Source organism: Ischnura elegans, chromosome 12 (assembly GCF_921293095.1).
Source record: "Ischnura elegans chromosome 12, ioIscEleg1.1, whole genome shotgun sequence".
Taxonomy (NCBI): Eukaryota; Metazoa; Arthropoda; class Insecta; order Odonata; family Coenagrionidae; genus Ischnura; species Ischnura elegans.
The window spans coordinates 69,021,184-69,035,019 of record NC_060257.1 but is presented as its reverse complement, the minus strand read 5'-3'; positions in this window follow the sequence as shown (position 1 = coordinate 69,035,019).

Here is a 13,836-nt window from a genome sequence, read left to right as displayed (position 1 = left end):
AGCCAAAGCGATGAATAAATATCCTTTTCTAGGAAGAGAAAATATAAATAACCGGGATGCACAAAACTTCTCTCTCCCGACACTTCTCCGAAGATATAAAACGCGGTCTAGGGCGGTCGCGGGTAGGAAAATTATTCCAGTGCGCGCAAGTAAACGAAAATACGAGCATGAATCAAAAGGGCGGCGTTTTCGGGTTGAAAAGAAAGAAATAACTCGAGGGGATAATTACCACGCAAAAAGGACTCGAAAATGGAAAATCAGGGGGTCGGCGGCCAAGGGCTTATTGAATGGAGAGAAAACCAGCGCGTGCTTTCCGCTACGATGCCAATGGAAGCGAAATCAAGTTGCTGCAGCGGAAAAGAAAATAATCCCAACAGAGAGCTTTTCAGCTCTCCATATTCCAAACCACACCAACATCTTTCATCGACCATCGCTTCGTTCCAAACATATTTACTTCACATAAAAGTCGAGGAATCAAGCGAGATGGAATGGAATTGATTCATAATGAAAGATGATTTGCAATTTTCCACAAAAATAAATTTAATCCGACCCGAGTTACGATGTTACTACATCATTTCCAAGGTACAAATGGAGCAAGTGCAGTTAATTTATACATATTTAGGAGGCGGGAGTGGGAGAACTGAGGGGAGAGAGAGAGGAGAAATGCGATGGAAAATCCTCAAGGAGGTGGCTGGAATGGGTAGAAGTGGAAAGTGTGGGGGGGCGGAGGGGAGAGTGGAGAGGTGTTGCTTGGAAAAACCGGAGGAGATAAAAAGGGTGGAAAGTAAAGGATTTTTTTCCAGGGTTAGCAAACTTTGAACATAGAAACGAAAGCATTTAAATACACGTGGCGGTCTTCTTATCTTCGGGTGTTGTTTCCTAGGGCCATCGGTGAATGGTGAGGAAGGGGGAAGGCGTCTTCTGTGCTTTACTTCATATCACTCCAAACATCCGATCTTCTTTTCCATTCCTCGTTTCGTACACAATAACGACGATGGTTTGATCATGTAGGGACTTTCTCTATCTCGATAACGAATTGTTGTGAACGGGTTGTTAACGAAAGTTAAAGAAAACTCTTGCATCGACACTCTCTTATCGAAAATGAGTTTGTATAAGTCACCTAAACTACAGAGATCAGGACATCAAGGTGGGTCCTCTGAGGGTTACAACGCACCGGGGCCGGGAACCAAGTCAGAGACTTATACGCCCGCGCTCCCGGGGAGGGGTTTGGAAAGGAGGGAAAAAGGAAAGAGGGGCCGCCGCGATAGGAGCCCGACGACGCCTCTGGGATAGGGTTGGAAGGGAGAGACGGGGAATACCCTCGCCGCTATAGAAGCGACAAGGGCCCACTAAATAGCGAAACCTGGCAACAGCCATTAATGTGCCAACGATTTTGTAGGATCAAATCGTTGGAACTCAGCGATCAAATCGTTGGAACACCTATACGACAATTTGTCGATGCAAAACAAAACCACAGCTCGTCTTAATATTATGAATTTCGATAAGCCAACGACGTAGCAGCGTCGATAACACTTGGTATCGAGATAGAGAAAGGACGTACAGGGTTGGCCAACCGGCGGGCCGCATCCTTGAATATTCTTCCGGCCCGCGATATTCAATAAATACACTAACATAAGTGTATTTATTCTGTAGTGGCTTCAGCAGAAAAACCATGCATTGACCTATACGCAATGTGCGCATTAATTTATTAAAAAATTAATACGCACACATCAAAGTTAAGAAAATTACTTGAATTCTCGTAACATACGTATCACGTTACCTGTGTTTATTCGTGATAAAAAAAGAAACACAAAGTCAAAATGCAATCCAATAGAATAAGTATAAAATATTTGTGCATTAATTTATTCAAAATTTAACTTTCTTAGTTAAGAGAAAAAATTTACTTGAACCTTCGAAACATAACTATTATGTTACCTATGTTTATTTGAGAAAAATGAAAAATACTCATTTTGTTTAAAATTTTCACATCAAAGAATATTTCCATAGTGACCCTAATTCTACCATTATTGTGTATGCGGCCCGCGGAGTTATAACGCATTTCCTTCGTGTCCCGAATGACCATTTTGGATAGCCATCCCTGATTTAAAAAGTAGACGCGAGGCCAACTTTTAGTCCAATTTTCCAACGATATACATACAAGAGCGCAGCAAGAACAGGACAGGATTCATAAGCAGAGGCCAACAATGATACCCCAATTTCTGCATAATAAAGAAAAATTGAAACAATAGGACTGTGGGTCAGCGAAGGATACACTTATTCTAGCATTCATTACATACTCTACTGTAAGTATTAAAAGAAAATAGAGATGGCACTTTTCCACAGGTTTATTTAAAGTACGACGCTTGTACTTGATAATGACATAACGGTTGAAACGCGTCGCACTTTAAATATCCCGGAGGAAAAGTGCCATCTCTATTTTCTTTTAATACTTACAGGATGTCATTCCACTACATTTCGCCTGCTTCTGTTACTTTTTTTACATACTCTACTATTTTAGTATACTTAAGCCTGAATCACAAGATCATTTTTTTCGTCGCGAAAGTGATCACTATCGGGATCACTGCGCAAAATGATCGTCGCCGGCAATTGTTTTTCGCGATCGCGATCGCGATGAGGATTCCCATTGCTATTTTTCATCACTCGTCCGGTCGCTTTTTCCATCGCTAAAACCGTCACTAAAACCCCATATCAGCCAATCGGAACGCATTCCCCTACGGAGCGATTGCAGCGCAACGTTTGACAATTGTGGGAACGACATAAATAAACAAACACGCTATATAATTTCGTGATGAGGGTCCTATGACAACGAGCTGTGATATTGGAAATGATGCAAAAAGCGACGGCGGGAGTGACCGTGTGATTCAGAAAAATTATCACTAGAGCGATTGCTTTTCGCGACGGGAAAAGTGATCTCGATAGTGATCACTTTCGCGACGAAAAAAAATGATCGTGTGATTCAGGCTTTAGACAAGTATTGCCATAAGAATCTGGATAGGTCACTGCAGGCTTCCGGGTTATGCAGAGTCTTAAATCTGAATCAAGCCATCATTTTTTTCCGTTCCACAGAATCATAGTAAAAGATACAATGTTTAATGTTCCACAGAAATTTACTCAACCGACCCAGGTTTCGACATTACACTATTACACTATGTCATTTTCAAAGGTCAAATGACATAGTGTAATGTCGAAACCTGGGTCGGTTAAGTAAACTTCTGTGGAACATTAAACATTGTATCTTTTTTTTCCTGTCCCCAAATTCCACCAAGTATTGCCATCCAGCCTTAAGTTCCACAGAATGATAGCGTCAGCGATAGGTTTTCAGGGAGCAAAAAAGTAATCGCTCGACCCATCACTTTCTATATCACACGGTCATTCCCACCGCACCTTTTCCATCGCTTACTCCATCACTTTAGCTATTTTCAACTTTCATTCAATTAAAGTCAACTTTCTTAGGAGAGATGTCGCGGAACGTAACTAATGATAATGATAAACGAAGATATCGTATTGTCCACAATTTATTGACCGAGCACTACGCGTGTTTCGATAGTTATACAATGCAAGGACGTACCCAGGATCATAACTAGGGGGGGAAAGCCAATTTGTGACATTTTAGCATGGAAAAGGTGAATGAAACCAACATTTTAAGAAAATTACAACAGCGCTTTATTAGTTTATGAGATTATTTCATTGAAAAAAGTTTTTTTTAGTTACATATCTTATACTAATACATTACGCTATCTTTTTTCCTGGCTTTAAAGAAATTTAGTTGAATGCTTTCGTGTCAATTCAGTGCTGATTTTGCTTAAAGACTTTTGCGATGTTTGCTTCTAGGGGGGGCAGCTGCCCCCCCTGCCCCTCGCTGGGTACGCCCATGATACAATGTACTGTAGACTTTACTGCAGACTTCTTTAGTACCACAGGATGATTGTATAACAATCGAAACACCTGTAGTGCTCGGAGAATAAATTGTGGACAATACGATATCTTCGTTTAACACCATCATTTCATTCGATTAAAAGCCAAGCTTGGCGTGACAATCGCGGTCAGCGGCTGAGCGTTCTTATTGGCTGAAGGATGGTGCCAGCGATGGTTTCAGCGACGGAAAAAGGGACGTACCGAGTGATGGAAAAAGAGAGCAATCGCAGAAAATAATCGCGTGAAATGGTCATTTCTCCGCCATCGTTAAAGCTATCGCTCCAATGGGACGAAAAAATGACGTCGTTCGGGCTTTCCTTTCAGGAGTCCCATCTTTCGCCTCCGTTGCAGGCTGCGCAGCCTCATGGCGTGCCACGCGCCCTGCGCGTCTTCATGATAATGACTTACGTTCGTCAATCATTCCAAAAGTCCTTCCTCCTCGTCCTCTGATGCTCTCGTATTCTTACTCAGGGTATAAATAATAAAACCTCATGTTGGTTCGACATACTCCACGAGGAATTGAACTAAGGTCCAGTTCATTCAATTTACAATGGATATAGAGTCTGTCCCACAGGTCAAGTGTCATTTTTAACCTCTAATTATAGTAACTACGCATCGGACAATATTCATGAAAATTGGTATACTTATGGGGAATGGTCTTAAGTTATGTCCAGTGTAAGCCAAATTTTACAATTTTGACCTTTTGACCTCACAATGCGGGTCCAAACCAAAAATTTGAATTCGCCCTATGGGGTTTCAATTATTAAAAAATCGAAATAGAAAAAACCTGAATTCCATTGACCAAGATGCCAATTCTAATGTTATCGGACACGAGAAACCAAAAATAGCACTTTTATTTACGAAAATTCAACCGTTGACCCAGTAAGGTCACAGTCAAGGTCATAAGGATGGCAAAAAGAATAGCATACCAACAGCGGTGTCGATCCATGGGTTTTAAAGGCTGCCCAAGTCAATGGTATTGTCCTAATACCCGTATTATACACTAATTGACCTCCAAGGTTAATACGGAGTTTTAGGTTTTAATGGGTGCCAAAGTCGTTTTTGCAGTTCATAGATCCGTATTGTTAGTTTTTTGACCTCCAAAGGTCACAATGGAGGTCAAATGTCCTAGAAGAAAGCCCACATCTGAAATAACAGTACACATTACTACATTTATTAATGAGAGGGCACGTTATTGAAAATGCTTTCTCATATTATCGAGAAGAGTTTATATAGAAATATGTCCGATGCATCTCCAATCATCAATTGATAAAAATAAAAATACACAACACAGTTAGTAAGATCTACAGACATGTCTAAAAGCATCAAAAGGATAATTTTTAAACATCCGTTAGTGTTTCCAGCATCGTAGCTTTTTATTCGTAATGGAAGTGTGCTGTTATTTACATTTGACGATTAAGAAGTAATATTTCCAGCTATTAAGAAGAGTATTTGGGGTCCCATGTAAGAAAGTAAGTTTTTTAAACCGGAGAAAATTGTTAATTTTATGTATTTTCTTCCACAATACCAACACTTAAAAGTACAATGCACCGAAATGACCAAAAAATTCATTGTTTAAGCTCTCTAATGCCAATATTAATGCAGTCTTTTTTTTCTAAATAAGTATGAAATGTGCACAATCAAAAATAGGACTAACACAGGAAATTGCTTTGTCGCGTAACTAGGCAGCATTTCTGATCTCGTGTTCTGAGAAGGAAGCACTGCTTCATCGGACTCTATTTGACCGGAGACATGACTGTTCCAATACCACACCCAATTTCCTCAAGGCAGGTTGCTAGTTAAGACAAGAACAGACCGTATGGAATTTCAACAGAGCATCCGGATTGAAATTAGCAGGCACATTTAGACCAGAGTTTCCCGATCTTTGATGGATGCTTGGAGCAAGAAATTAATTACTCCACGAGAAGTACCAAATTCTAAGCTGGAGTGATTGTCATGTTCATGGAGGCACGTGCACATTATTTCTCAGAAGGCACCGTGGTTGATGGGAGTTCCGATCGACACATGTTGGTTACTATGACGACAGAACTTATAACGAGCATTAAATATTATCATGGTAAAATTGTTCTCGGATTATAGATCAATGTTTGTGATGCAGAAAAGTTTTAGCCAACGACTCTGTTTATTTTAAACTATCATCAGGGCTATGAAAGAAAACATAGCCCTGATGATAGCATATTTCTTTAATAGCCCTGATGATAGTTTAAAACAAACAGAAACATTGGCAAAAACTTTTTTGCATCACATACATTGACCTGTACTCCGAGAACTATTTTACCATGAATTAAACGAGGTCAAGATAAAAAGAAAAAAAAAGAAAAAAATTAATTAAATATTATCGATATCAAAATTACCTCCACTATAAATAGCAAATTCCATCACAAGTTAAATTTTCAAAGGCGAGTTAATCTATGGAAAAATAGCCATATTGTGGTATTGGAGACACACTTTGGCGCTAGATGCGTTTATTATTGTGAATGGTGAAAATCAGCCTTAAAAATTATAAAAATATCGCAAGAGACCAACACAAATGTGAAGGAGATTGGTCAATAGGACAATTATTTAACACTCTGCGTGCCATGGACGTAATATTACGTCCTGTTAATCTTTCTGAAGAATGCCATGGACGTAATATTACGTCTTTCTATTTAATTGGCTTTGTATGCGTGAAGCCTTAATATTTACCCGTCGTACTTTTCCAGTTTATTGCTTAGTGGTTCTTTTATTTCAAAAATCAACTCTCGATGGAAAAAGAGTTCCCTTTATGTCTTCAGGACGAAAATTCCTCTGTAGCTACCGCCATCCTTATCTTATGCCACTTTGTGTGAAAATTCTTTGAGCCAATGAACCGTTCGTTGAGGGTTTAGCGACCCTTTTTTTCATCCAGGATTTATAATGCTTTGCTTGGAACAATGCTTTTTTTATGATTTTCATGCTGTAAAAAGTTCAAATTGATCATAATAAAAAATTATTTTGCATTTTATGGTGGTACATCATATATTGCAGCTTTTTTATTTTTCAAAAACAGTAGGTTTTCATTATTAAATAATATATTTAAAAATTAGAATTAATGTTATTCAACTAATTCATAAAGATGAGCAAAGTCCATTTTTATTGAAATACACATCGATATAAATATACTTTTGATGCGAATGTTTTTAAAAAAATTTGCGAATTTAGCAAAAATGGCTGGATTTTTCAGTAGGGCATAGAAATCAGGGGTCGGCACTCAAAGTGTTAAAAAGTGATTCAGGCGTCCTCAAGTTGACAAGAGGAGTAAAAACTAGTCATTAAAACCAAAAGAATTTTACGGGGTGGAGCTCAAGATCAATATCGGAATGTAGCATCAAAATTTAAAAAAAAAACAGTTTAAATAACGCACGATTACCACGTTTGACGTTCAAGGCTACATTTTATTCAGTGCATTGAAGGACGTTCCGTCAGTAGGCCATCATAAAAACAATACGTAATTTCAAATTTTCGCAACTATTATTTTTTTATAGCAGCTCTCCCATAGGATATTTTTAAATGCAAAAAAATCTTGATTTGTCTACGTAGTGTGCACATCAGTTGATAAAGTGAAACCTGTCATTGCGAATACCTCTCCCTTACAGACAAATCTGGCTTGGGAACACTTTTGAACTCCCCGGTAGGAACATAATCTTTCGCGTTGGGATTAAACCTGTCTACGGACGCTCCAACGACACGGACATATATTTGGGGAACTTTTTTTATGCGAAAATTATTGTCAAAGGTTTTTCGCTCCATATCACAGAAACAAAAAGTTTTTTCTCCCCTATAAGTACTCATTAAAGAAATAATATAATAATAATAATATTTATTTGCTCTGGGTACAATACCCCAAAGAGCACAAATTGTACGTAAGTGGTGAGCAAATTGCATACATAATACAGTTGATAACATATTCATTATAAGTTAATTACATATAAACATAAATAAATAGCATATTACAGTAGATAATACAGTATCGGTTATCAAGTCGAATTTAATCGAAGCATGAAAACGCAAATATGTCATTTAATAAGGTATTTTTAACATAATAATAAATTAAAAATTTGACACTTGATAGCATTTTATCATTTTATAACATTTAATGAATAATAAACCAAAAAATATTTAAGAAAAAAAGAGGAAAACCGCCGCAAATTCTATTGGGTACTAAAGTTTGGATTACTATTTGATTATTGAATTATGTTTTGCGGGAAAGGTGAGAATGAAGTTTTGATTTGAAGGACTGGACATTTGAAATATTCTTTAAGTTGATGGGAAGGGAATTCCATAATTTTGTTGAGTTTACGAGGAAGGAGTGATGGTATTTGGTGGTTCTGTGGGTGGGGCAATAAAGGTCGGTCGACGAGCTTCTAGTATTCATTGTGCGGGACTGTGGTTGGTGTTCGAACATATCTATTAGGTATTTTGGTTCTGAGGTGGAGAATAAGGAGAATAAGAAAACACAGAGCAGATAATTACGTCTTTCCTTGACAGGCAAGCAGGATAGTTTTTCCCTATAAGAGGACAAATGTTCATCGTAGCGGAGGTTAAAAATAAATCTAATACAAGAGTTATGGTCCTCTGAAGTATCTCATTAAGTTCATCAGTTAAGATCAACAAATAAGAAAGTGAAGGACTATCCCTAAAGGCGACGTCATCCAACTTCCTGTTGTTACTCCTTGTTGTAGTTAGAAATGTCTTTTTTGTAATCACCGTGACGACCTGGAGCGTATTTATTTTCGAAATGCATCCAGAAACGAAAAATTCTCCTTAATCGAGCTGTGCAGGTCGACCATGCTTCCCAAGTTCGTAGTCGTAACCCCTTTATATGCCGTGAGGTTGGGCATTGACATTCCGGAGGGATAACTCAGACACCAAAATATGTGTCCATGAATCAATTCCGACCTCCATATATATTTTTTTAATCGCACATCACTTATTCATATCACGTAGCTTTCAAATCCCCTCGAAACCTGTTTATGGATGCATGCAAAGAATGATTTGCTTTTACTCTCGAACTCGTTCAGCATTCGATGGCATTCATGAAATACAGGCCGCGACGGAAGCTATCGACTTATTTACATTCCAATAGAATCTCAGGGTGGTCCCTGATACATGCGCCGCAAAACCAAATACACAACCGAAACAGATTGACAGTTTCGGAAATGGAATGAAACTAGTGGTTTTCGTAGACAAACCGAAGTCATCGCAAACTTAGAAACACCCCTCCATCCAGTGGTTGTGGAAAGTTAAGGGAATTAAGCGAATGATTGAATCTAGGAAATACAACAGTTTCATCAGGGTTGGTACAAGATTGAATATATTATTTAGATTTGGCACGAAGAAAAATTTTCTAGTAAACTTTAATTTTAGATAAATAAAAGCTAGTTACCTATATTTAAATTTAAATTGACTCAGCAGATCAAACTTTAACGAACGCTGAAAAGACAGTGATTTAATATAGTTTGAAAAATTTTACACCGAAAAAACAATAGTTAACTTTATTCCTAAGTAATAACTTACAGAACTAGTGAACTCCGCATCTTACCGAGCGAAAGACAGCCTCTAGACGATAATTCGGCTATTCTTCTGATTTTCAGGTCATAACACAATTATTACAGACGGCATAAACGAGATTCCTCAACTTTTGCCTAATTTCCCTGATTCACTTCAAATCCCCAGACCTTTTTTGATATCCCCGACGTGTAACAACCCTGGCTATGATAGGAGCAGCAAATTATCATTGGTGCAATTGAGGGAGACTGGAGGATCAGCATTGAAATTCAACATCGAAACAAGGTAAGCTTCGAAAATCGGAAATTGTCCGTAGCGATAGTTAAAATCGGGACGATAGCTATAGTCTTATCGGGCCCAAAATATTTTCACGATAAAATACCGTGTTATATCACCAGATACAAAATGGCCTTCCCATTGTATATGAATATGTATCGGACAATAAAAAATAGCCTACCGATAAAATATCACGATACTTTATACGATGATGTATCGGATAGTTTTCGAAAGTTATACCGTGACATTTTACCAGGCGCGATATTTTGATTTTTTCGTCGTAGTTGCACCTAAACCTAGAGTTGCATCTATAAGGTGTCATGCGCATGATCATTCAGCGTAAATTAGATATTTTTCTATTTTACTCGCATAATCCTGTGAATGATCATTCACCGTGTATAGCGGCCTTACACAGCGAATGATTTAATTCGCATGATCATTCAGCATGATCAGTCGCATGCAGGGGCGCAGGTAGGAATTAAGGCTGGGGGGTTTAGGTGCAACTAATACCGGGGTGTATAGGGGTATGGAATACCCACCAGGATAAGTGGTAGGTGCGAGATTAATAAATTGCGGAATTTTAAGATAAATGGATTAAAATGCGGCTTTCTGAGGGATATTTTATTAATCCTTACACTATTCTATTAGTAATATCAATCCAATTAAGAAAATGGATTTAACTTAAAAATTTCTCCGAGCTCTAGGGGGGGCTTTATCCCCCAAAACCCTCCTCACCGCGCCACTGGTCGCATGAGCATTCACCGTGTAGAGCGGCCTTGAGGGATGGAAAAAATGATCCTGCGAACCAACAAATGTTTGGGAGATAAGGTCTTAAGAGTACCGCCACCATATGACCCCCCCGGAAACGTACCTCAAGGACCCCGTTCCCCGAAACATTGTTCTAGCTACGGTCTTGAAATGGATTTAAGGGTTTAGAAAACAAAACGGTAACTTTTACCTATTCCTGTGACCTAAGCGATTGCATGATAAATGCTTTAAGTTCCTCGTAAATGAATTATCACGCAATATAACTTGAGCCGCTCAACCTGAAGGAAGCCTCAACCATTCATCAACCTTACAAGCATGGGCGTACCCAGCGAGGGGCATCTGCCCCTCCCCCGCCCCCTCTAGAAGCAAAAATCGCAAAAGTCTTTAAGCAAAATCAGTACTGAATTGAAACGAAAGTATTCAACAAATTTTCTTGAAACCCACGAAAAATTATATCTATTAGTGTAAGATAGGTAGGTAACTAAAGTAAAACTATTTTTTCAAGGAAATAATCTCTAAAAATAATAAAGCGTTGTTATAATTTTCTTAAAATGTTGGTTTCATCCACCTTTTCCATGCTAAAATGTCACGACTTGGCTTGCCACTCCCCCTAGACCAAGGCTTGCCCCCCAGTTATGATCTTGGGCACGCCCCTGCTTACAAGCACTTATTCTTGGCAGTACAACACAGCACAATTCAATCAATTAAGCTAGATGAGCGGTAAGTACGAGCGCTTCCGGGAGAAAGAGAACAGGCACCCACTAAACAATCATTTGAATGAATGAACGAGGTGAATTTTGATGTCCGAAGCACTCTAACATGTGAAAGTCGCATGAGAAAATCATCCAGATGTTTAAATGAAAAAAATCTTCACGTACCTTCACCGCTTCCCAGTATGAAGAGGAATAATGAGCGAATTCCCAATGGAACACCTGTCCTTTGCTCCCCAGAGTCATACAGCTTTGTCACACAAAGAAAATCGCGGCTTCTGTCGAACAAGAAATGCCGGCGACGCTTTCAGAGAAATATTACGGTCACTTAAAATATAGTTGACCTCAACAACTATGGGAGAAGTTCGATATTGATAGCTGTCAACTAGAGAAACTCGTAATTATTGGGAAAATGGAACACCTTTTCACAACACCTTCACTACAATGATGCCACAGAACTGAAGAACCTACCTCCCGCACGCGAAAGAGCACAAGATAAAACAAACAAACGAGACGCAAATACAACTTTTAAATAGACATCACTCGGTACAGTCAAGATGCAACAATAGGTCAAAGATGCAGGCGAGAACTACTGAAGATGATTGAACTCGATTGCTATCGCGTTATCGAGTTCACGAGGGCTCATTTTCCAAATTTATACATGCACATAACTCTATTATACCTACTCTAGTGGACAAAAGTAATCATTCCTTTGTTAAAAACGCTAACTACACGCAAAATTATCACTCAAAGAAGCGTTGGTTCCATATCACCTTCACCGAACATGCAATATCGACTGAGTCGATATAGGTCGAATCTTAAATCTTAATGTCGATAGTTGCTAGCTAATAACGATATTACCGAAGAAAGAAACACAATTTACCATTCATATAGCATTATGATGTAATCTCAAACCCCTCCTTTGCCATGGTAAATTTTCTGTTTCCACTACCTTTCACAATGGTTATTGCCAATCCATACCATTAGGTACCCTCCGAAGTGAAAGCACGTATAGGATCTGAATCGATTGTCATCTGCTCCTATAATTCTTGGCACTGTACCATTGTAGGTTGGTATTAAATACCATGAAAATTTCCCAGTGAGAAATGGATCATCGAATCTACGTCGAATCTTCGTCGATTCGACGACTATAGATCGATATGTGGTCGACGTCGATTTTATTTGTTCAATCGACGTTTTTTCGACGTGTTATTCTCATTGGCCAGCGGGGTCAGCGTGTTGATTGGCTGAGGGGAGAACTTAGTGATGTAGTTTTAATGTCTTAAAAATAACGGTGAGACGCTATTACAACATATGTGTCTTAAATAAGAAATATAAAATTACATAATTATTTTATTCATCCATAAACATTAGTTTTAATCTCCGAGAACAATCTTTGATTCCTTTTAATTCTGTAACTTGACCGTTGAAGTTCGATTGCGTGTATCAGTTGAGCTGTTATTAGTCGTCATGCTGTTAGTTCTTCGCAGTAAACTCGGAACAGAGACATTCGGCGCCGTATAGAAAATTTATTGTCGCATTTATTTTGCGCGACAAACTTTGCTAGCTCTAAATCCTGTTATTGGTATTTAAAATCCTTCTGAAACTTAATGAGCTTTTGGATTCGTATTAATCATCGAAAAAGGCATTCCGTCGCTTAGTAAAGACAAGCTTCACTACGTCTTCCACACTTCGGAATCGGTCTGCTTTTGGACCGCTGTATGGCAGGTAGGATTAGCTTCCCCTATTTAATGTGTTCAAGATTTCCATTTTCACACATTTGCCACATACGCCGGACCTTCTATTTGCGTCCAAGTTCTTACTTCTTTCCTGCGTGGTATGTGATATGCACAAGCTTGGCTTTGTGACTACGTTTACCTCATTTCGATACCTTTATACTCGCGTCATAGATGTCAACACCTCACATTTTTTCTCAAGGATTTCTGATTATTATTGAAGATAAATCCGAAGGACTTAAGATTACAAAATCACCATTATAAATTTATTTCAGCCTTCATTTGTTTAGACTGTACGTGCTCGATTGAAATACGTCGTTGGCGCAGCAATAGATGCTCTTTATTAGCCGAAAAGATCTATATTTCCGCAATTATTAGTAGGAATCGCAGGTAAAAAGACGATATCTCGTCGACATAGAAAACTCGTCGATGGTGTCGACGTCGAAAACACGTCGATGGCGTCGACGTCGAAAACACGTCGATGGCTTCGACGTCGAAAACACGTCGATTTTCGGACCATATAGACATCGATCGATGTGTTGCCATCGACGTTTTATCGATGAGTACTTCGACGTCGAATCGACGTAGATTCGATGATCCATTTCTCACTGGGATTTCCTAATTATACCACCAGTGGCCTAGCTAATTTCTTTACTTCGTTAATAATTGAATATTTTACGTGAAAGTACCCCAACGACGCATTTAAATGGGTTTACAAAATTCGCCACTCGCGTCGCTGACGGACAAATTGATCTGAGTTCCACGGAGAAATAAGGTGTAGTTTGGAATGTTAACTGCAATTTATGTGCATAATGATGTGATCTACCAAATTCATCACTTTTCAATGCTATTCCTTGCAATTA